This window comes from Erpetoichthys calabaricus, chromosome 13, assembly GCF_900747795.2.
Source record: "Erpetoichthys calabaricus chromosome 13, fErpCal1.3, whole genome shotgun sequence".
Lineage (NCBI taxonomy): Eukaryota > Metazoa > Chordata > Cladistia > Polypteriformes > Polypteridae > Erpetoichthys > Erpetoichthys calabaricus.
This window is the reverse complement of record NC_041406.2, coordinates 126,137,222-126,160,493: the sequence shown is the minus strand read 5'-3', so window position 1 is coordinate 126,160,493 and position 23,272 is coordinate 126,137,222. Positions and strand designations below refer to the sequence as shown.

Below are 23,272 nucleotides of genomic sequence, written 5' to 3'. Positions count from 1 at the left end.
ATAAGAAACCTTTGGCTAGTCACGTTATATGTTCTCTAAAACTAAGCTACCTAGTTAAAGCTAAACAAATACTAGTTCAGAAAGAGAATGGATGGGTTGTTAAAATCAGATAAAGCTAAAATATAGTGAAGCTACCTGTGGCAAGCCCGATACAGCTGCTGAAACAAGCAGTTTGTCTGGGACTGAGAAGACCTTCCCATCAGCTTGTGTCAACATTTCACATCAACAAAGCTCATCAGACAAGCGATCTACCAAAACAACAGCCTGTAGCAAAGAAGCATAAATACAATGACAAATACATTGAGTTGGGCTTCATTTGCATCAGTACTGGGCATTACACTCAACTGCAGCATGCGGAAACTTGCTCTCCAATAATATTATGAAACCACCTCTACTGAGGAGACACCAAGAAACAAAACACCCACAACATAAGGATCTAAGTATCTTTGCACAGTAAGTCTTAGGCTGGGTTTATAATTAGCGTGACACAATGCATGCTCCTGTGGACGCTATTGCTACGCAAGCATTGGACTGTTTATACTTGTACCTGTACTTAATGGAAATCTGGAAGATTCCACCAGGTAGCAGTGCGAGATATCATCACAGTGAGAACAGGTTCGGCTTCGCTGTGTTGTGAAATGCCTGGAACGCCCATTAAATTCCTAGGAAACCTTGCCACAATATCTATGAAAAGGATGTTTAATGATTAGATCCATCAATGCAGGGATGCGCCCATTCCAGTTAGTATTAGGCACAAGGCAGAAACAATCCCGGGCTTTTCATCAGCTAATGCAAGGTGAATACAAACACTCACATACACTAGCATCATTTTTTGCATCACCAAATCCCCAAACCTGCATATCTTTGGAAGGAAACCGGAGCACATTGTAGAAACTCCAGGCAGGGAACACCAGGGACGTGACTCCCTGCGAGAGAGCAGCACTACCACTCTGCTACCGTGTCATCCCCACATGTATAATTATTAACAGTCTTTTTACTTAGACTTAGTTCCTCCCACGCCAGGTGGCGCATTGGGCGCCAAGAGATCGCCAACAAATTCGGTCAGTGGCAGTGGATTCGGCTTCGTCCCATGATATGTCTATAGCGCGTAGGTCTTCGCTGAAAGAATGCCGCTATGTTTGTTTTGGGCGGCCATGCTTTCGTGTGCCACAGGCGGGCGTCCAGCTCATAGCGATCTTTGGGAGGCGATGTATCGGTTGCCGGAGGATGTGGCCAGCAAAACGAAAGCGGCGTTCCGCTACAGTGCTCGCTAACGGTTGGGTAGCTGTTCATTGAAGGATTTCATCATTGCTGACGTGGTTCCGGTAGGGGACCTTCAGTATTCGCCGTAGGCAGCGTTGTTGAAAGACATTCAGGCATCTCGTGATCGCTGCAGATGACTTCCAAGTTTCACTCGCATATATCGCCGTAGGGATGGCGGTCGTGTTTAGCAGTCGTATCTTCGTTGGCAGTGTAATGTGTTGGATCGCCATATTGGTCCCAGTTGTCGCATTACTGATGACACTTTCCCAATACAGCAGGCTACATCGATGTCAGTCCCCCCGTCAGGCGCCACGGTACTGCCGAGGTAGGTGAAGCGGTTGACTTCCTCAAGCTGTTGTTGGCCGATGGAGACCGGGATGTTTGCATGGGCATAGTCGATGCGCATGACCTTGCTCTTGGCCTCACAAATTCGGAGCCGGATTTTTGCCGCCTCACATTGTAGTAGTTCAATGAGATTGCAGAGGGATTGTTGGGTGGGGCCACGTAGAGCGATATCATCCGCAAAGTCCAGTTCTGCTATTCGTCTCCCATCGCGACCCTGAAGGCCATGGTCGGCGTGTCCAAGGGCGTGGTGCATGACGAAGTCAAGTGCCAGCAGGAATAGAAATGGCGATCCGGAAGGCCTCGGATATGTCATAGTCCGTGCGTACGTAGCAGCTTCACTCGTGGTATATATTTCGTAAAATGTTAACGAACTCCACTGGGATGCCATAGACTCCGGCGATTTTCCATAGTGTCTCTCAGTGAATACTGTCGAAGGCCTTAGTAAAGTCGATAAAGTTTATAGACAGTTTTTGCTGCAATTCAGTACTTTGTTCGATGATTGTCCGTAGGACAAAGATTTGTTCAGAGCAGGATCTCCCGTTGCAGAACCCTGCTTGTTCCTCACGGAGTTGGTGGTCAACAGCTTGGTGTAGGCGTTGGAGCAGGATGGAGCACAGCACTTTGCCTGGGACGGGGAGGAGGGTAATTCCATGCCAGTTGTTGCAGTCGGCGAGATTCCCTTTCTTTGGAATTTTTACGATGACCCCTTTTCTCCAGTCTTCTGGGACGGTTGCTGTTTCCCAGCACCTGTTAAGGAGAGATGTAAGACGGTCTATAAATGGTTGTCCTGCATGTTTTAACATTTCGGGAGCGATTTTGTCGATGCCGGGTGCGCGACCAGTCTTGAGGGCTGCAATTGCCGACTTGGCTTCAGCTGACGTGATCGGTCCAACTTCGACTGGAAGGTCGTTTGCCAGTGTTAAGAGATCGTCCGCGAATGTTGATGTGGGTTCTGGTTGGTTCAAAAACTCAGCGAAGTGCTCAACCCATCGTTTTTCTTGTGCTTCGGTGGTTAGCAACAGGTGACCGTCCTTTGCTTTGATTGGTACACCTCTCCCGCTGGGCGTGCCACTCAGCTCTCGGACAATCCTGTATAGTGTTTTAGTGTCGTTCCTGTCCGCGGCTTCTTGCGCCTCATGTCCTTTTTTTTCAATCCAATCGCGCTTATCTTGGCGGCAGCTTCGTTTGACCATTTGACCATGGCAGCTCGTTTGACCATGGCAGCTCTGCCGCGGTGAGACCAGGTCCCGGGGGCTCCCGATCGCAATCTTGTTTCAAGCGGTGCCATGCATCGATTAGGTCCCAGGTGTTATCTTTTATCCAGCGTTCTCGGTATGTGCCTCGTCTTCAACCAATTGTAGTTGTGGCACTTTCGATGACAATCTGGTGGAGTCGTGTCCAGTCATCCTCAACCGATTCTTTGTCGTCTGTTTCTGCGAGTATTTCGAAGCAATTTCGGAGCTCGAGTTGGAACTGTTGGGCTATGGGCGTCTCTTTGAGCTTTGTAACATTGAAGGGTCTTGGTCTCTGAGGTTTAGGCGTCGATCACATAAGTTTTAGCTGGCATTTGGCAACTAGTAAATTATGGTCAGAGCCGACGTCCGCTCCTGTCCGGCTTTTCACATCTAGCAAGGACGAGTGCCATCTTTTGCTGACGCAGATGTAATCTATTTCGTTTTTGTATAGTCCTCCTGGAGACCGCCACGTCATCTTATGGATCCTTTTGTCATGGAAAAATGGATTTCCGATGCATAGATTGTTCGTGGCACAGAGTGAGCACAGTCGCTCCCCGCTGTCGTTTGTTTGAGCCCCTGATCCATGCGGACCCATTATTGCCTCGAAGCCTGAGTGGTCGCCGTTTAACTGAGCGTTGAAGTCGCCGATGACAAGGAGCAAATCGTGGTGTGGTACGGTCATCAGCTCGTCTTGGAGCTGGTCGTAGAACGCTTCCTTTGCTGCTTCGTCGGATTCTTCTGTTGGGGCATATATCTGGATGACTGTGACTTTCACCTGTTGGAATCGGAAGCGGGCGGTGATAATTTGGTCGGAGACCAGTTTCCATTCCGTGAGCGCTGCTGTCGCCTGTGGTGATAGTACGAGTCCAACGCCACATGCATGTTCGGTGCTATGGCCAGAGTAGAGAAGCGTTTTTCCATCGCTAATTATGCGTCCTGACCCCACCCATCGTATCTCGGCGAGGCCTAAAATGTTCAGGTGGTAGTCATCGAATACTTGGAGCACCTGGGCGAGGTAGCCCGTTCGGTAGAGTGATCGTATATTCCATGTTCCGATTCGTGTTAGTGTCTTAGCATTGAATAAAGAGACGCGCATCAGGTGTTGGACAGCCACAGATGGGCTTTGTTCCAGCACAGGGGATCAGCCTCCGTCGTTGCTGGTTAGTTGAATTTGTTGTGATTCTCTTGGCGTTTCAGTAGCAGGCTTTATTTTTACGGGGTCGGGGTGCTGGCCTGACGCCCAACCCTCCTCCTTTTCCATCCGGGCTTGGGACTGGCAGTGGCGGAGTTAATTATTAACAGTATTCATTATTTAAATAAAGTTAACGATTTATCTGTAAAATGTAATATACATAGTTTAATGCATTTCGTCATGAAAGTGATATCAAGTATAAATCTAAGGACTCTAAATGCGCAGAGAGCTGGAATATCATAAATTTAATGTGTTCTGTGTGGCGATTGCTGCTTGCCGCTGCTGTCAATGCAGGAGGAAGCCCCAGAAGCACATAGCGATTAACAACCGGGTCAGTTTTAAGATGACGTTTACGACAGTCTACTTCAATGATAAAATAAACTGCGAGAAACTACTAAATTTCCACTTTAATTATAACATACACCTTTTCTCTGTTTCCCTAACTTTTTTTTATCTGTGGCTCAAATATGTTGCCGTACATTCTGATGCTGTTGTGAAGGTGCAAAAAAAAAAAAAAAAAAATGGCACAGAAGATGATATATGAGACCTTTAAAATGTATTGTAGATTGATCCTGGATTGATGGATTACAATGCATTACGAAAGGGAATATGTGATGATTGAATATAAAAGCACCACAAATGCATTTTTATGCTGCCATTTTGCTTCACCATATCGAACCATTCATAAAACATCAAAGCACACACATCAATTCCATAGGATCCGCAAAGCGGTTTTCTGTCACATATAGATAGTAAACAGAGACTCTGACATCACATTCCGACTTTTATCACACTGCGCTCCCTGAATTTTTGCTGGTACTAGCAACTCGCACTAATTTCTGAGGACGTGCTCAGAGGATGCATCAAATGAACACTGGGAATGTGTAGCAGCCATGATGCGTACGCATATGTGTTCTGAGTGTGAAGTATAAAATGGCCCTTAGAGGGCTAGGTGTTTCCTTTAAGAGTATTATTCCAGTTCTTTCAATTCATGATTGTGTGCTACCACTACTCAGGCTGAAATTTATAATATGGCCTCTTGCCATTACTCACCCTTAAAAGGGAAGCATAGTCTCATGTCTCCCTAACTGGAAGCATGTGCTACCCCTTATCAATTAAGTGATGCTACAGCCTCCTGTTGACCTTTCTTGACTTTCCTTTTATTACTAAATTACAATGAACAAGACCTCTATTCTATGCCAGTAACACACCTGTTCTGGTTTGTATGGTGTAAGTGACATTGACAAGTATTCAGGAGTACTGGAACAAAGCTCTTCTATATATACAGTAAGTCAGTTTCAGACATTTGAAAAACTATGATATTTGCAGTGCAGCTGAATATTGAGAGTTAAAGCACCCAAAAAGCAGAAAGTTGTTGCAGATTGTGCCAATGCATAAATTAGCAGTAGCTAAATTCATATGCCCAAGTTGGTATGTGAAGTTTTATCTTAATTTATATTTATTATTTTTTTTAGTATGCTCACTTTGAAGTCTAATACAAAATAGTGAAAGAATATCTTTAAAATTAAGCTGAGTGCAAGATAATGTTTGCAACTTAAATGATTACATTGTCTGTGTTATTCATTCTTTTAAGAATATGTAAAATGTAAAATGATCATTAGCAGGGGCAAGAAAATGATCATTCCTGACCCAGAAAATATTGGAAATAAGGGAAATCATCCAGCCTGCCTGAAATGCAAATGCTGATAATATGCCTCATGTGTAATCCTCTTAGTTTACTAATATAGATTGATAATATAATGCTATCCAGATTTGGATGAGTTTTGAGTGTCTTCATTGTTAAGTAGAGAACAAAGGAATGAAGAAATTATTACTTGAGAGCCCAAATTATTTTTGGATATCATCTAACAACAGTTCGGCTTATAGTGGGTGTTTGAAGGCAATTTGGCTTAAAGTGAAGCAAGTGAAGAAAAATATAGGATTAATTATTTAAAAACCAGCATCGTGATTTTCCACTTTATGTGTTTGAGTTTCTTTTTGTACAAAGAATCATTAAATATACATTTTGTTATGGAGGTAAAAACAGTAATGGACACTAAATGAGGATTTAATTATTGCTGTAAATGTAAATTCAAAAGACAAGAGTATCCAAATGAAAAAATGGGTGTCCTAAATGGTTTGAGACATTCCTCTCGCTCCCTGTGGGGCCACCTCCTGTCTGTCAGAAATCCTAATACAATACTTTCTCCATCAAATGTTATATTAATCAAATGCTATATGCTATATTAGTAACACACTCAACACCAGAATAGAACATAACCCATAATACATGAATCTGTAAAGTAAAAGCAATAACACTACAGGTGCAGGACATGCATAACCACAGCAAAGCACATAAAAAGACTAAAGTAAAACTCATCTCAAATGGAGCTCCATAGTTAGGATTGTTCATGTCCAGCTCATCCACAGATATCAAACTTGGCACATGTGATTCAGTGCAACTATGTTCCATTTCTTCTTTGAGGTTAATGCCAGCACAAGTTCCAACTCAGCCACTTCAAAGTAGAATTCTGCCTCCAATAGCCTTCCAGTGTATTATCATATTTAGAATCATGTGATTAAATAGCAGAGGGCAATTTCACGCAGTTTCCAATTTCTGTAATACATTTTTTCTAAATAAATGCACACTGTTTTGTAATTATTAACGGTCCACAATGGTGCCTTTGGACATACACAGAAGATCCTACTGAAGGTAACTGGGTTATCATCAGGGTATGAAACTCTGTAATCTTGATAGAAGGCCACTTATCAGTTAAAAACTTGTCTACTCAATTCTTTGTGAATCTACAAGTATGTATATTTTATAAAAAAGAGTTTTTTTCCATAATTAACTCTTTTAGGGCAAATGTCGACTTTTGTCAACAGCAGGGCTCAAGGTTGGATGTTGACTTTAGTTAACATCCAGGGGTAGAGAGTAATAATCAGCTGTATACATTGACAAAACTTACCATCACATTACGGTAGACCCTCTTTGCTAGGAGGACTGGTAGACTCATTGACTTGACATCAAATCCCTGTGTGTGTGTGTGAGGAGCGTAGAGTAAACAGTGTCTACAATGGCATTGACGTCGGGCAAAAAAGCAAAGCAAATGTGCAAAGCAAAATACTCTGTGGGCATTATTAATTTTTTTTTGCTTTTTGCATGTTATTGCTGATTCAGACTGATTTATCAAACTCCGATTTTGATGCTAGTGATCTGGAAATCAAAAACGAAAGGCAGGTAGCTGTTTCCTTTCCAGAAAGTGCCTTTCAGAATATAAATGGTTAGACAAACAGGTATGCAGTAAGTATGTAAGCCGTGTTACAGCCGATCTTAGAAAGCTAATGTTTAATGTTAAATGCATTTAGTGTTTCCTTTGTATGCTTTTTAGAAAACTGAGTTTTTGAGGAAAAATATTCAGACCTGGGAGAAAATTTAAAAATAATTAGTACCCTGAAAGAGTTAAAAAATGATTAATTGAAGGGCCTAACAGTGTGATTAGATGTGCATTGCCCACTCTGGTTTGTCAAAAATGCTTGGGTCTTCAATGATTGAATTATGAAGTGGTAAATAGTGATTAACTAGAAACAAAATTAGCATTAGAAGAACTGGCAGACTATAGGGTGTTCAAGCAACATTCAAACCTTACACCATAAATATTTGTAATTTTAAAAATAGCAATAGCATTTGTGATAAATGAGTTTAGCTTTATTTAGCCAATTTTAATATTATAAATTCTTTCAATCAGGCAATCAAAATATTAAAGTGAATCCTTTATCTAGACAGTCTGAAAAAAGAAAATAGAATGTAACCCAGACCCTATTCCTCTTCTTTGTGTACTGGAGATTAACTGTGAAATTAATTGTTTATTTAAAATTAGAATCTAGAAAATGTATAATAACTGGTCATCTTGGAATTTCAATATTTCACTCATTTTACATGAGTGATTGAAGAGCTATTTGTTCAAGCTTCTATGCAAGTCAGTCAGTGTATGTTTACTATTTATCAATTTTGCCATTTTTTACAACTCAAAGCATTTTTTAGGAAAATGTTTTCACCGTTTTAAAATATAACTTTTTTGTCTATTTAATAGATGCATATGCTAGTATCAGAAAAGACAACTGTTGTGTAACAGTTACATGCAAGAATAACATATAGCTGAATAAAGTTTTTAATATTAGAGATCCATGAGACAGTAGTGCTATAGAACCTAGTTTACTAATTTGTAATTGTGAAATTTGTGGGTCCATTACACTTACAAATCAAGCAGTTTCTCTCTTTTTTTTTAAATATCTGTTTTGTTAGGTGGAGTCCTTTGTTCATTATTATTTCACATATCTTATGATGCCTCATCCCTATAATGAATGCCAACTGTCACCTTAAGTAGACATAGAGATTCATGCTGCACTTGTCAAGACCAAAGATATACATACTATCACACTGGAGAATTTGACACTGTTCCTTTTTAGTGACATATACAAGCCTATACCACATAGTGAGGCAGGTACTTTTTTTCTCCTTTATTATTCCTTTTTGTTGCTGATTTATGATCCATACTATGAGGTTTTATCCCCACTGAAGTGAGGAAATAATAGTGTGTGGCTCACTAGGCAACGTGAAAGAAGCTCAATGAAGTGTTCTGGCCTGTTAGCTGGATAAGCACAATATTGGTGTTTACAGCAGGTCACAAAAGACTAGACAGAAATCAAGCATAAGAAAGAGTAGCTATACTAAAGGTCTGTAAAATTAATTGTATAGTTAAGTTCTGATAAACATTTCAAATGTATACTTGTACCCTTGTGTGAGTTTTGTACCTTTTTATAATATTTACATTTTGTACCACTTAAGAATGAGACTGGCTGAAAACACTATAAAAATTCTGGTCGGGATTGACCATCTAAAACCAAGGAATAATCATTTGAATGTTGCCTGTCCAATCCATTGTTCTTATAGCCATGGACATGGCTTCCAGCAGTTTACAGAATTTATTTCCCACATTTCAATCTATTTTATCTTTATTTTTTATTTACTTTTTTTGGGGAGTGGTTTGTCTTGGTAGAGTTCTGTATTAATCTACTTTCCCCTTTTGTATTCTTTATTGTGTATACCATAGACTTACTAATGGTATTGTACTTTATAACGACTCCCCACTTTCCCTTCTACATTATAAGTACGTGGACATTAAGTGGCACTGTTGCCCACCTTTTTCCCAACAGACAGACGCAGGACACAGCTTTAAAGTTCTAAGAAGAATTTTAATTATTTTCTTCCTGCACAACAGTGCCTCCAAAGTACCACGGCCACAATAAACACAAGAATAAATCAGTAATAACTCCTCTAATTTCTCCTTCACACCTCCCAGCAAGCTCTGTCCTCTACCACCTAACTCCGGCTCGCTTGCTGGGTCTCCACCAGTCCTTTATATAGTCCTTGACACGGGTCAGATGGAGAATTGTTCTTTTATTCAGTCCAGAAGTAGTTCTGTGCTTCCATCCCTGTGACTTTGAAGTACTTACAGGCTATGTAAACAGTAGGGAATCTCCAGTCTCCCTGCAGCGTCTCCTGGCGGCACATATGGTACTGAGCAGGGCTGTGTTGCAGAACGCCAAGTCCCATAGTGCCCTGTGGGCATCCGGGGCACCGCTGCAGTCCAGGGAAGCTGCCATCTATCGTCCTGGGGCAGGCAGTGTTCTCGATAAACTGCCTTCCCCCATCCTTCCGTCACTGGGGTGTCTCTTAAAACATCTAAAACCTCAGGTAATAACATAGAGTAAAGGACAAACATTAGTTAAGTTACAACTTTAAGTAATGTATTACTGATAATAAAATAATAACAGTAAGCAAAGTACATGTGAATATTGGCAACGATACTACCTGATAAATACTAGATTTGTAGTTTCAGAAAGCATACAGACTTGTAGTTACTTAAATGTCATAGATAAGTCATCATTTCTAATCAGCTTTCTGTAGGACATGCCATATGCCTGCCTCAATATGGCTGCCAAGTTGTGCTTTCTGCTTGTGTTCTTCTCTTCATGGCCATGGTTTGAGAGAGACAGAGAGCGAGGGAGGGGTAAACCTACCAAATTTATAGATTCGCCTTTCCAATTCCTTACACCGATAGGGTGTTGTGGTACAGAATGGCCTCTGATTCAAAGCCAATCCCAAACAGCCATACCTGTACTTCAGACGACTGGGTGCACAGACTGCCTTTTCACTGCTGCCCCTAAGACCATTTGTTGATCTGAAACTTGTAATCTAGGTAGTTTATGGCCATCCTGTGGGTGTTGGCTTATTAAGGATGTCCTGCAGAGAATCCCCCTTGCCAAACTGGTTTTAGGCACCTCTGCCAACCCTACCATAAAATTCACATCCTGAGTCAGTCCTAAAGAGTCAGTGGGGTTGATTAAACATAAAAGCATTGCTGTTCTTATCAATGAAATTAAACATTTTTCCTGTAACACTAATATTTCATTTGATTTGTCTGACTTACAAATAAAAACATATAAACATCAACTAATATACAAAAATTTCACAACAGGGATTTCTTTTATTTACCATAGAGAGGAAACTGTGTGTCCCCCCGGTATGCAAACCACATCATTGAGTATATCTATGTCACAGAGTCCCTATTTGTACATGAAAAGACCTTTGGCTATGTTTAGTTTTGAATTTTTTCCCTCTAAAGAATTTTATTTAGTTTCTACAACTGCACTTCATTAGTGAAGTACCTCGAGGAGTTACTTTTGGACTCTTGCACAGGTATGCAAAGTTTCTACCCACTCTGGGTTTACTCAGTGAAATCTTAGCTTGGGGACATTATTCCCCCATAATTGCATCTGCACTTTATTCCACCCTGGACAGTGCCAGTATCCCTGCTACTACAGAGTAGAAATCTCTTAGAAGAAGATACAAAACAAACAGCCAGATATTTATAATCACGATTAAACTCAAACCAAAAACAAATTCACCCTCCACTGATGTCCCCCTCCACACAGCACATGCCCCACCAAGAAGCCTGGAAAAATGGGAATAAATAATGCCCAAAGAAAACAAGGGGAGACCCATGACAGCACAATGGGTGTGATGAATGAAAAGAAGAAAAACTGGGAATAAATTATAAAAGAAAATAAATCCTGGGGATTCAGCACCCCTTCAATTTCACTTTATTTTAAACTTTTCAGATTTTTGGCCAGGTAAGCCACTGGTCTGTGTCACTGAAAGTTCCAATAAAATAAGATGAACAAAAGGGGCTTTCCAGTGGTCAAAGGATAGAGAGTCAGGAGGTTTCCAGAGGCTATGATCAATTTCCCAAGAGAGAAAATAGTTTTATGGGAAAAAGTAAGTGGAAATATATAAAGGTCTAAAAGAAAAAAAAATCTGGAATGTATGGTACATCTTTTTCACATAACAGCCAGGACACCAAACCTATTCTGTTTAATTTATGAACAAAGGTCATAAATTGGCAAAAGTCTACACACTTCCACTTTCCACTTTCTCTTTTTGAAGTCCAGACAAAGTCATAGACACTAGCAGGAGTAAACAAAATAATGCAGTTTCATCATAACAAGGATATTAGAAGAGGGATATATACAAATATATACATACACAGGACAATAATAGACAACACAAAATAAAAATTTACACTAGCTTGGTATAATCTTTCTTCTCATTTAGAAAAAGGTACACAATTTGTAAATTTTATTTCCTTAATTCTTATCTGGGATCAGGACCGGCTTTTAAATGTTATTTTTATAGTTCTTTTTTTTTCAGCTGGTTAGATGGATTCAGTTTTAGCTAGGTACAAAGTTTCTCAGCTGAATTGATTCTGCTTGGTCTTTCCACACTGCCCCTATATATATTGTCACACATGTGCGATTAGGAGGAAGCTGAGTGGACCAAGTGGAGGTAATTATCCACCAGGCCAAGGGGGTGTCAGGGTGCGCTAAACCTTCTTCTATTGTCTCTGCAGGCCAAGTACAGGAAAACCTACCTGATTCAACAACGATGTCACTTCCAGTCCCAGTACCAAGAATGACATCACTTCTGGTTCCGGCCTCAGACGACATCACTTCCGGTATCACCCTTTAAAGCTGCCATCTTTTCCACCACTAATTTAGCTCAGTCTGGAACTCAAACCATGCACATCAGTGCTTCTTTCAAAACCCTTTTTGCAGCCACGGACAATACATGGGTGGCTGCCCCAAACCTTTCTAGTGTGTTGAGACTCATTCTTTTACAGTGGTGTAGTTGGCAGGATGACTTCCTTGTGGAACCAGAAGTGACGTTGTTGTTAAATCAGGTAGGTTTTCCTGTATTTGGCCTGGCGGATAATTACTCCACTTGGTCCACTCAGCTTCCTCCTAATCGCACGTGTGTGACAATATATATATACCAGTAATGGCGCATTGCATGATAATGTGCAGTGAATACACTTGACTTATAGTTTTCATACTCTTTCTTTCTCTGCACATTTATCATTCATTTGCTGAGAGGTTGATGCGCTTGCTTCTTCCTGAGCAGCTCTTCTTTTCTTCACCCTAGCGGCCCACTTCTTTTCTTCTTCCGTCGGCATCTATTCACGTTAAAACTGATTAAGTCCGTGTTTGTGTTGCAATTACTTAGTATGTTTTCTTTAATTTTTCACTTAAGCTGGCACTTAAGACTTCAGTCTGCCTCAAGAATGATTTAAGATATGAAGAGGTAGGGGAAGTGACGGCGAAGGTGGTAGGGAATGAGAACAGCGCCCATATACATGCACCGCACTGCTGCCCTGCTGGCTGCTGCCGAGAATTGATTCTACAATAAAATAAAAATAAAAAAAGGAATAACCTTGGAGGTCAATCATCACTCTGAAAGCGGACAGTAGACGTCACGTAGTATATGTGTACCAAATTTCAGGTTAATAGGTCAAACGGTTTGCGAGCTACAGGTGATTTAAAATCCTGGACAGACAAACGAACAGCCACGGTAACATATTATATAAGAAGATAGTCTACTGCCCAAAGTACAATTTTTATCTGACTGAGTCATGTAAGGGCATAGCAGAACCCTGCCAACAGGGCACCACGACTGCAAACTCAAGCATTTTGAAGCTGGACAAGACCAATATGGAGCATCATTTACTGAAGAGCCTGTGCACATCTTTCTAGAGCACCTTAGTCTCTTTTAGAAAGGCAACGTTCCCTCTCCCCCGCAATAAATAACCAAGAACAACACATATCTTGACATTTAGTTCCAGGCCCTTTAGTTACTAAGAAATAATTGTTGTGATAAATGGTGCTATGTGGCTCTACATGAGCAAGCATGACAGTTGATTTGCAGAGCTACCTATACACACCTTCCCCTGGATAATAAAACATACACAAATTACAGGCTAAAAGAAACAAACCTAAAGAAATATTATGACAAAAAGCAAAATTGTTTTAACCTACACCAGGCTCTGTTAGACTTTCACCTTCCCAAACAACACCATACATACAAAACATGATGAACCAGTAAGTCTTAATCAATGTCCTTTAGTGGAAAAGAAAAAGACATAATGAAATTAAGAAAAAAATGTCTCTGCAGGGTGGAGACTTAAGGCTAGCATAAATAAATAACACCTGGCCCCCCCAATGTCAGAAACATCCACATGGTGAAAGAAAATGGAAATGGTTGAACAAGTTTCCTGTAACATTCAAAGGAGAGTCAGCTTAATACTGTTGATTAATGGCAAATTCAAATAGATATGCCTCCCTCTGGCTAACCTATAAAAACATAGAGTGTGGAAGATGGAGTCTAAATAAACCAAATGAAATGGGGACTGCAAACTAAGATGAAGATGAAATTGAGAAGGAATGTAGGTAGGACAAACTCGCCATAAACCTTGGAGGCACACTGGAATATCACACACTGTAGTCTCATGGGATAAAGAAATTCAGACACCATTGTTAATGAATAAAGCTGCCAGTAGCCTGAAATTTGTAACTAGCCCAAGATCCTTGTTTCTGATCATTACAGGTTGCCTTACCAGATCCATGAGAGTTTAACCAGGTAGGAGAGATAAGGGAGGACTGCAGACCCACATTTTAGCTCCTAATTATAAGTGGTATCATGGTTTTTCCAGCCAGATATACTTGGGTCACTTTGCTATGGCTCTTTATTTTTGCGTAATTAGTTTTGTTTGATTTAAAACATCCATCCATCCATCCATTTTCCAACCCGCTGAATCCAAACACAGGGTCACGGTGGTCTGCTGGAGCCAATCCCAGCCAACACAGGGCACAAGGCAGGAACCAATCCTGGGCAGGGTGCCAACCCACCGCAGTTGATTTAAAACAACATACTGAAATTTACTATGAATGCATTACAACCATGCAGATTGACTTAGTGTTTACTGAACAGAAAGCACTTCAATGGATCACGTTTTGTTGTAAAACTCAGCATTGAGTAAGCAAAAGCAGATGTTGGAAAAAGCTAAATAATGTACTGTATCCTCAATCAATGTGTTTGCAAGGAAGTAATTTTTTTCTTAACGTGGAAAAAACTGACTTGAATATTATGCTAAAGTAAACAAATTAAAAGATGCTTGCTAATGCACAGATGACACTGTTTGTCTAATGTAACAGTCCAAGCATGTTCTATGCCCTCAACAAACTTTACCATTTGCCGTATGCATAAGTAAATGCACCATTAGTTTACAAGAGGAAGGTTTTCTCAGCAAGCAGTTTAAATAAAAATTGCCATTATTGCAAAAATGTGCAAAATTATTTTTACACCTTCTCATGACAAGAGCTAATCCACAAATGAAAAATAAAGCAAAGTTAATTTTTGTTAAAGAATTGTGATTTGGTGCCAAGTAGGGGCATCTGATAATCTTATACAATACTGTAATGGTCACCACTGCTCAGTTTCAACTTACAAAATGTAACTATTGCCATTCAGTATTGTATAAGATTATCAGATGCCCCTACTTGGCACCAAATCACAATTCTTTAACAAAAATTAACTTTGCTTTATTTTTCATTTGTGGATTAGCTCTTGTCATGAGAAGGTGTAAAAATAATTTTGCACATTTTTCCACCTTATCGTGGTAGAGGGGTTTGCGTGTCCCAATGATCCTAGGAGCTCTGTTGTCCGGGGCTTTATGCCCCTGGTAGGGCCACCCAAGGCAAACTGGTCCTAGGTGAGGGATGAGACAAAGTGCGGTTCAACAGACCTCCTATGACGAATAAAAAATTTGGACGGTGTTTTCCCTCGCCCGGACGCGGGTCACTGGGGCCCCCCTCTGGAGCCAGGCCTGGAGGTGGGGCTCGTTGGCGAGCGCCTGGTGGCCGGGCTTGCACCCATGCAGCTCGGCCGGGCACAGCCCGAAGAGGCAACGTGGGTCCCCCTTCCCATGGGCTCACCACCAATGGGAGGGGCCAAGGAGGTCGGGTGCAGTGTGAGTTGGGTGGTGGCCGAAGGCGGGGACCTTGGCGGTCCGATCCTCGGCTACAGAAGCTGGCTCTTGGGACGTGCAATGTCACCTCTCTGAAGGGGAAGGAGACTGAGCTTGTGCGTGAGGTTGAGAGGTTCCGGCTAGATATAGTCGGGCTCACCTCAATGCACAGCTTGGACTCTGGAACCAATCTCCTTGAGAGGGGCTGGACTCTCTACCACTCTGGAGTTGCCCCCGGTGAGAGGTGCCGAGCGGGTGTGGGTATACTTATTGCCCCCCGACTTGGAGCCTGTACATTGGGGTTTACCCCGGTAGACGAGAGGGTAGCCTCCCTCCGCCTTCGGGTGGGGGGACGGGTCCTAACTGTTGTTTGTGCGTATGCACCGAACAGCAGTTCAGAGTACCCACCCTTTTTGGAGTCCCTAGAGGGTGTGCTAGAGGGCATACCTTCTGGGGACTCCCTCGTACTGCTGGGGGACTTCAATGCTCACGTGGGCAATGACAGTGAGACCTGGAAGGGCGTGATTGGGAGGAATGGCCCCCCGATCAGAACCCGAGTGGTGTTTTGTTATTGAACTTCTGTGCTCGTCACGGATTGTCCATAACAAACACCATGTTCAAGCATAGGGGTGTTCATATGTGCACTTGGCACCAGGACACCCTAGGCCTCAGTTCGATGATCGACTTTGCGGTCGTGTCGTCGGACTTGCGGCCACATGTCTTGGACACTCGGGTGAAGAGAGGGGCGGAGCTATCAACTGATCACCACCTGGTGGTGAGTTGGCTTCGATGGTGGGGGAGGATGCCGGTCAGGCCTGGTAGGCCCAAACGTGTTGTGAGGGTCTGCTGGGAACGTCTGGCAGAGCCCCCTGTCAGAAGTAGCTTCAACTCCCACCTCCGGCAGAACTTCGACCATGTCCCGAGGGAGGTGGGGGACATTGAGTCCGAATGGGCCATGTTCCGTGCCTCTATTGTTGAGGCGGCTGACCGGAGCTGTGGCCGTAAGGTGGTCGGTGCCTGTCGTGGCGGCAATCCCCGAACCCGTTTGTGGACACCGGCGGTGAAGGATGCCGACAAGCTGAAGAAGAAGTCCTACTGGTCCCTTTTGTCCTGTGGAACTCTGGAGGCAGCTAATAGGTACCGGCAGGCCAAGCGGAATGCAGCTTCGGTGGTTGCTGAGGCAAAAACCCGGGCATGGGAGGAGTTTGGGGAGGCCATGGAGAACAACTTTCGGACGGCTTTGAGGAGATTCTGGTCCACCGTCCGGCGTCTCAGGAGGGGGTAGCAGTGCAGTGTCAACACTGTATATGGTGGTGATGGTGCGCTGCTGACCTCGACTTGGGACGTTGTGAGTTGGTGGGGGGAGTACTTCGAAGACCTCCTCAATCCCAATAACATGCCTTCCAATGAGAAAGCAGAGCCTGGGGACTCGGAGGTGGGCTTCCCCATCTCTGGGACTGAGGTCACCGAGGTGGTCAAAAAACTCCTTGGTGGCAGGGCCCCGGGGGTGGATGAGATACGCCCGGAGTTCCTCAAGGCTCTGGATGTTGTAGGACTGTCTTGGTTGACACATCTCTACAACATCGCATGGACATCAGGGACAGTGCCTCTGGATTGGCAGACCGGGGTGGTGGTCCCCCTCTTTAAGAAGGGGGACCGGAGGGTGTGTTCCAACTACAAAGGGATCACACTCCTCAGCCTCCCTGGAAAAGTCTATTCGGGGGTTCTGGAGAGGAGGGTCCGTCGGATAGCCGAACCTCGGATTCAGGAGGAACAGTGTGGTTTTCGTCCTGGTCGCGGAACAGTGGACCAGCTCTACACCCTTAGCAGAGTCCTGGAGGGTGCATGGGAGTTCGCCCAACCAGTCTACATGTGTTTTGTGGACTTGGAAAAGGCGTTCGACCGTGTTCCTCGGGGGATCCTGTGGGGGGTGCTCCGGGAGTATGGAGTACCGGACCCCCTGATAAGGGCGGTTCGGTCCCTGTACAACCGGTGTCAGAGCTTGGTCCGCATTGCCGGCAGTAAGTCGAACCCGTTTCCAGTGAGAGTTGGACTCCGCCAGGGCTGCCCTTTGTCACCGATTCTGTTCGTAACTTTTATGGACAGAATTTCTAGGCACAGCCAGGGTGTTGAGGGGGTCCGGTTTGGTGGACTCAGGATTGGGTCACTGGTTTTTGCTGTTGACGTTGTCCTGTTTGCTTCATCAGGCCGTGATCTTCAGCTCTCTCTGGATCGGTTTGCAGCTGAGTGTGAAGCGGCTGGGATGGGAATCAGCACCTCCAAATCCGAGACCATGGTCCTCAGCCGGAGAAGGGTGGAGTGCCCTCTCAGGGTTGGGAGCGAGATCCTGCCTCAAGTGGAGGAGTTCAAGTATCTTGGGGTCTTGTTCACGAGTGAGGGAAGAATGGAGCGTGAGATCGACAGGCGGATCGGTGCGGCGTCCGCAGTGATGCGGGCTCTGCATCGGTCTGTCGTGGTGAAAAAGGAGCTGAGCCATAAGGCAAAGCTCTCAATTTACCGGTCGATCTATGTTCCTACCCTCACCTATGGTCATGAGCTATGGGTAGTGACCGAAAGAACGAGATCGCGAATACAAGCGGCTGAAATGAGTTTTCTCCGCAGGGTGTCTGGGCTCTCCCTTAAAGATAGGGTGAGAAGCTCAGTCATCCGGGAGGGGCTCAGAGTAGAGCCGCTGCTCCTCGCATCGAGAGGAGTCAGATGAGGTGGCTCGGGTATCTGATCAGGATGCCTCCTGGACGCCTCCCTGGGGAGGTGTTCCGGGCACGTCCAACCGGGAGGAGGCCCCGTGGAAGACCCAGGACACGCTGGAGGGACTATGTCTCCCGGCTGGCCTGATAACGCCTCGGGATTCTCCTGGAAGAGCTAGAAGAAGTGGCCGGGGAGAGGGAAGTCTGGGCATCTCTGCTCAAGCTGCTGCCCCCGCGACCCGACCTCGGATAAGCGGAAGAGAATGGATGGATGGATGGATGGAACTATTGCCATACTATTGCAGTAGTCCTAATTTGTTTGCCAATTTCTGTTTTGTGTACAAGCCCATCTGAGCTCGCCTTAGCATTCTTCTTTTCAACACTACGCTCTTTTATATTGTAAGTGTCAAAACTAACAGGTATGTCAAAAGTAAAATAGAAATTTTCTGGTGACCACAGAGTCACCTCTTTTTAAGCTGCAATAGGTAAACCAAAACAAAGATAGCAGAATACGGGGCAAGAAGACCAAGGAGGCCCTAAAACTAACCTGCAAATAATGCTAATTGAACCAGCCTGGTGCTCATGAGAGCTTGCTTCACCTCATGATGCTGTATTGTCTAGAGTATTTAACCCTTATTAGGTTTATAAACCACAGAGTGGCGACAAAAGAAACTTTCAGAAAAACAGCAGTCATGAGTGCAAAAAAAAAATATGTTTAAAGCACAGATAAATTACATAAGGGACAATGGGCAGTATAAATAAAGAATAATTTTAAAAATATCCAAATGACAGTCTAGCTATTCAAGAAAAATTACAAGAGCTGGCAATTTTATTCTCATTCTGGGTCTGCTTTTATAATGGGACAAATTGGCCACCAAATTCATGTGGTCATGTAGCAATTATGTCATAACATGTTGGATGTATGGGATGTGTTAGATTGACAACCCAATAATAAACATGTAAAATAATGATAATTAATAACAACATTTGCAGAAGGACAGTACTGAAATGAACTTGAACTTGAAAGCATGAAGCAGCTTTATATGAAAGGAGAATAGAAGGACGTCAAGTTATTAAAGTATTAGTACATAATCATGGCTGCTAATCAGCACTAAACAGCCTTCTTTAACTGTCATTCTGACTTGCAAACAACATGAAATGAAAGGTTTTCTTATGTTTCCCTGTGTCTATCTCTGCTTTTCAATGTTTCAGGTTTTTTGTATTTTTGTCCTTTATTTCACATAAATTAATAAGAATATAAATTTCCAAACAGACTTCCAAATTACCACTCATAATAATAAATTACTAATTAATTTTTTTAGCGCAGTGCGTGTATAGATTAGGCTTCTGCCTCTGTACTGATGACTTGCATGGAACTGTATGTATTTGTTTTGCTTTGAAACTCATTAACTACAGCATGAGGACTTGAAGTTCTCTTTCACATGACATTACCAAATGCTCATCTTTCTCACATACAGTAGATCATATACAGTTAGGTCCATAAATATTTGGACAGAGACAACTTTTTTCTAGTTTTGGTTCTGTTCATCACCACAATGAATTTTAAATGAAACAACTCAGATGCAGTTGAAGTACAGACTTTCAGCTTTAATTCAGTGGGGTCAACAAAACGATTGCATAAAAATGTGAGGCAACCAAAGCATTTTTTTAACACAATCCCTTCATTTCAGGGGCTCAAAAGTAATTGGACAAATTAAATAACTGGAAATAAAATGTTCATTTCTAATACTTGGTTGAAAACTCTTTGCTGGCAATGACAGCCTGAAGTCTTGAACTCCTGGACATCACCAGATACTGGGTTTCCTCCTTTTTAATGCTCTGCCAGGCCTTTACTGCAGCGGCTTTCAGTTGCTGTTTGTTTGTGGGCCTTTCTGTCTGAAGTTTAGTTTTCAACAAGTAAAATGCATGCTCAATTGGGTTAAGATCAGGTGACTGACTTGGCCGTTCAAGAATTTTCCACTTCTTTGCTTTAATAAACTCCTGGGTTGCTTTGGCTGTATGTTTTGGGTCATTGTCCATCTGTATCATGAAACGCTGCCCAATCAATTTGACTGCATTTAGCTGGATTTGAGCAGACAGTATGTCTCTGAACACCTCAGAATTCATTCGGCTGCTTCTGTCCTGTGTCACATCATCAATAAACACTAGTGTCCCAGTGCCACTGGCAGCCATGCACGCCCAAGCCATCACACTGCCTCCACCGTGTTTTACAGATGATGTGGTATGCTTTGGATAATGAGCTGTTCCACGCCTTCTCCATACTTTTTTCTTGCTATCTTTCTGGTAGAGGTTGATCTTGGTTTCATCTGTCCAAAGAATGTTTTTCCAGAACTGTGCTGGCTTTTTTAGATGTTCTTTAGCAAAGTCCAATCTAGCCTTTCTATTCTTGAGGCTTATGAGTGGTTTGCACCTTGCAGTGCACCCTCTGTGTTTACTTTCATGCAGTCTTCTCTTTATGGTAGACTTGGATATCGATACGCCTACCCCCTGGAGAGTGTTGTTCACTTGGTTGGCTGTTGTGAAGGGGTTTCTCTTCACCATGGAAATGATTCTGCGATCATCCACCACTGTTGTCTTCCGTGGACGTCCAGATCTTTTTGCGTTGCTGAGTTCACCAGTGCTTGCTTTCTTTCTCAGGATGTACCAAACTGTAGATTTTGCCACTCGTAATATTGTAAGAATTTCTCGGATGGGTTTTTTCTGTTTTTGCAGCTTAAGGATGGCTTCTTTCACCTGCATGGAGAGCTCCTTTGACCGCATGTTGTCTGTTCACAGCAAAATCTTCCACATGCAAGCACCACACCTCAAATCAACTCCAGGCCTTTTACCTGCTTAATTGATAATGACATAACGACGGACTTGCCCACACCTGCCCATGAAATAGCCTTTGAGTCAATTGTCCAATTACTTTTGTGACCCTGAAATGAAGGGATTGTGTTAAAAAAATGCTTTAGTTGCCTCACATTTTTAGGCAATCGTTTTGTTCACCCCACTGAATTAAAGCTGAAAGTCTGCACTTCAACTGCATCTGAGTTGTTTCATTTAAAATTCATTGTGGTAATGTACAGAACCAAAATTAGAAAAAAGTTGTCTCTGTCCAAATATTTATGGACCTAACTGTATTTTAAGGCTTTATAAACCCTTCCCACACTCTTATAAACCCTACCGCCTTATTACGTCCACTTACAACTTGTTTTGCGCCCTGGTTAAAGGACACTGCGGCCGTAGATCTTATATTCTTTTTCTCCTTTTTAAATAAAAAGAATCGTGGACTCATTGATGCCGTAATGGCGTCCTACAGCGGTGTAGCTGTTCCCTTCCTTCAACATATGCAAACCTTTCACCTTTTCGGCAATCGTTAGCATCTTCTGTTGGTGCTTGGGCATGGCCCCTGAAGCAGTAGCAGGAGCAGATCGTTTTGGAGCCATAATGAAGGGCTTGATTATGCACAAAGATAAACACAAAAGAGCACAAAAGTTAACTCTTTACACAGCGAAACATGTTGATGCTGAATGAGCAAGACGAGACTTCCTGGTTAACGCAGCGGAATCGAATTCGGCGCACCATCGCTGAGCCAGTCAGCACACAGGAACTTAACTGCGTGCTCTGATTGGGTAGCTTCTCAGCCATCCGCCAATAGTATCCCTTGAATGACATCAACTGGGCAAACCAACTGAGGAAGCATGTACCAGAAGTAAAAAGACCCATTGTCTGCAGAAACCTGCGAAGCAGCGAAAAATCAACGTTATATATTTAGATATGCTTACATATAAAATCCCTGATAGAGTGAAGCCGCGAAAGTCGAAGTGCAATATAGCGAGGGATTACTGTATATATATATATATATATATATATATATATATATATATATAGTCACACATGCACGATTAGGGGACAACTAAAGGGCTTGAATAAAAGTAATTCCATGCCTGACCAGGGGGTGGCGAAGTGCACTGATTCTCTCACTCAATTCCTTGTACACCATTCTCGGGAAGTCCTGCTCGGTTCCGGGGCAACCAATGACATCACTGCCAGTTCTGGCCCTGATCACATCACTTCCTCTACTTGCATTTAAAGGCCGCCATTTTAAGGCAACAAGTCAGTTCTGTTTTGGACTCAGTCTTGTGAACATGTCTGTTCTTTTTGATAGATTTTTTTTTTTTTTTCACGACTGCCTTTAGGTGCAATTTTTAGAAAACATGCAATCGCGTATCACCTATATGCTGATGACTGCCAAATTTATTTCTCCCTCAAGTCAACTGACTCCACTAAACCTCTTCTCGACTGCTTATCTGACATTAAGGACTGGCTGGCTGTAAACTTCCTTCACCTGAACGATTCAAAAACCGAGGTCATTGTTTTTAGTCCCGACCGCAAACAGACCCTACCCCTTGACCTCGACTTTCTTCCCATTCCAGTAACTTTGTCTGTTTCCAATCTTGGAATCAAAATGGATATGGTCCTGAAAATGGATGCTCAAGTCAACAGCACAGTAAAATCCTGCTTTTTCCATCTCGGGCGAATTGCCAAACTCAAACCAATTCTGCCTTACCACCTCCTGGAATCAGTAATCCATGCATTCATTACGTCCCGGCTCGACTATTCTAATTCCTGCCTATATGGTATTAGTAAAGCCACTCTTTCGAGACTCCAATTGGTTCAAAATGCGGCTGCAAGACTTTTAACTGGAAGCAGCAGAAGCCAACACATTACACCGATTTTAAAAACCCTACACTGGCTGCCGGTTAGCTTCAGAATTGATTTTAAGATACTCCTCTTAACCTATAAGGCACTAAATGGTCTAGCCCCTGCCTACTTGAGTGTCTTGCTCCATCGTCACAATCCCCCTCGTGTTCTTAGATCCGCAGATCAGCTGCTCCTAACCGTTCCCAAGGCACATTTTAAAGCTCGTGGTGAAAGGGCTTTTTCTGTCTGTGCACCCAAGCTCTGGAACTCCTTACCTTTAGTGGTTAGGCAAGCCGCTTCAGTCACCACATTCAAATCAAACCTAAAAACGCACTTCTTCACATTGGCTTTTAATTCTTAACCTGTCTTATTTCCACTTGCTTTTTGCTATTTCTCTGT

At 42.9% G+C, this 23,272-nt stretch overlaps 1 pseudogene; it reads right to left on the bottom strand.

Moving 5' to 3' along the window:
• Positions 1-2,955: 2,955 nt before the first annotated feature.
• On the bottom strand, positions 2,956-3,939 carry LOC114663842 (craniofacial development protein 2-like; annotated as a pseudogene).
• Between the last annotated feature and the right edge of the window lie 19,333 nt (positions 3,940-23,272).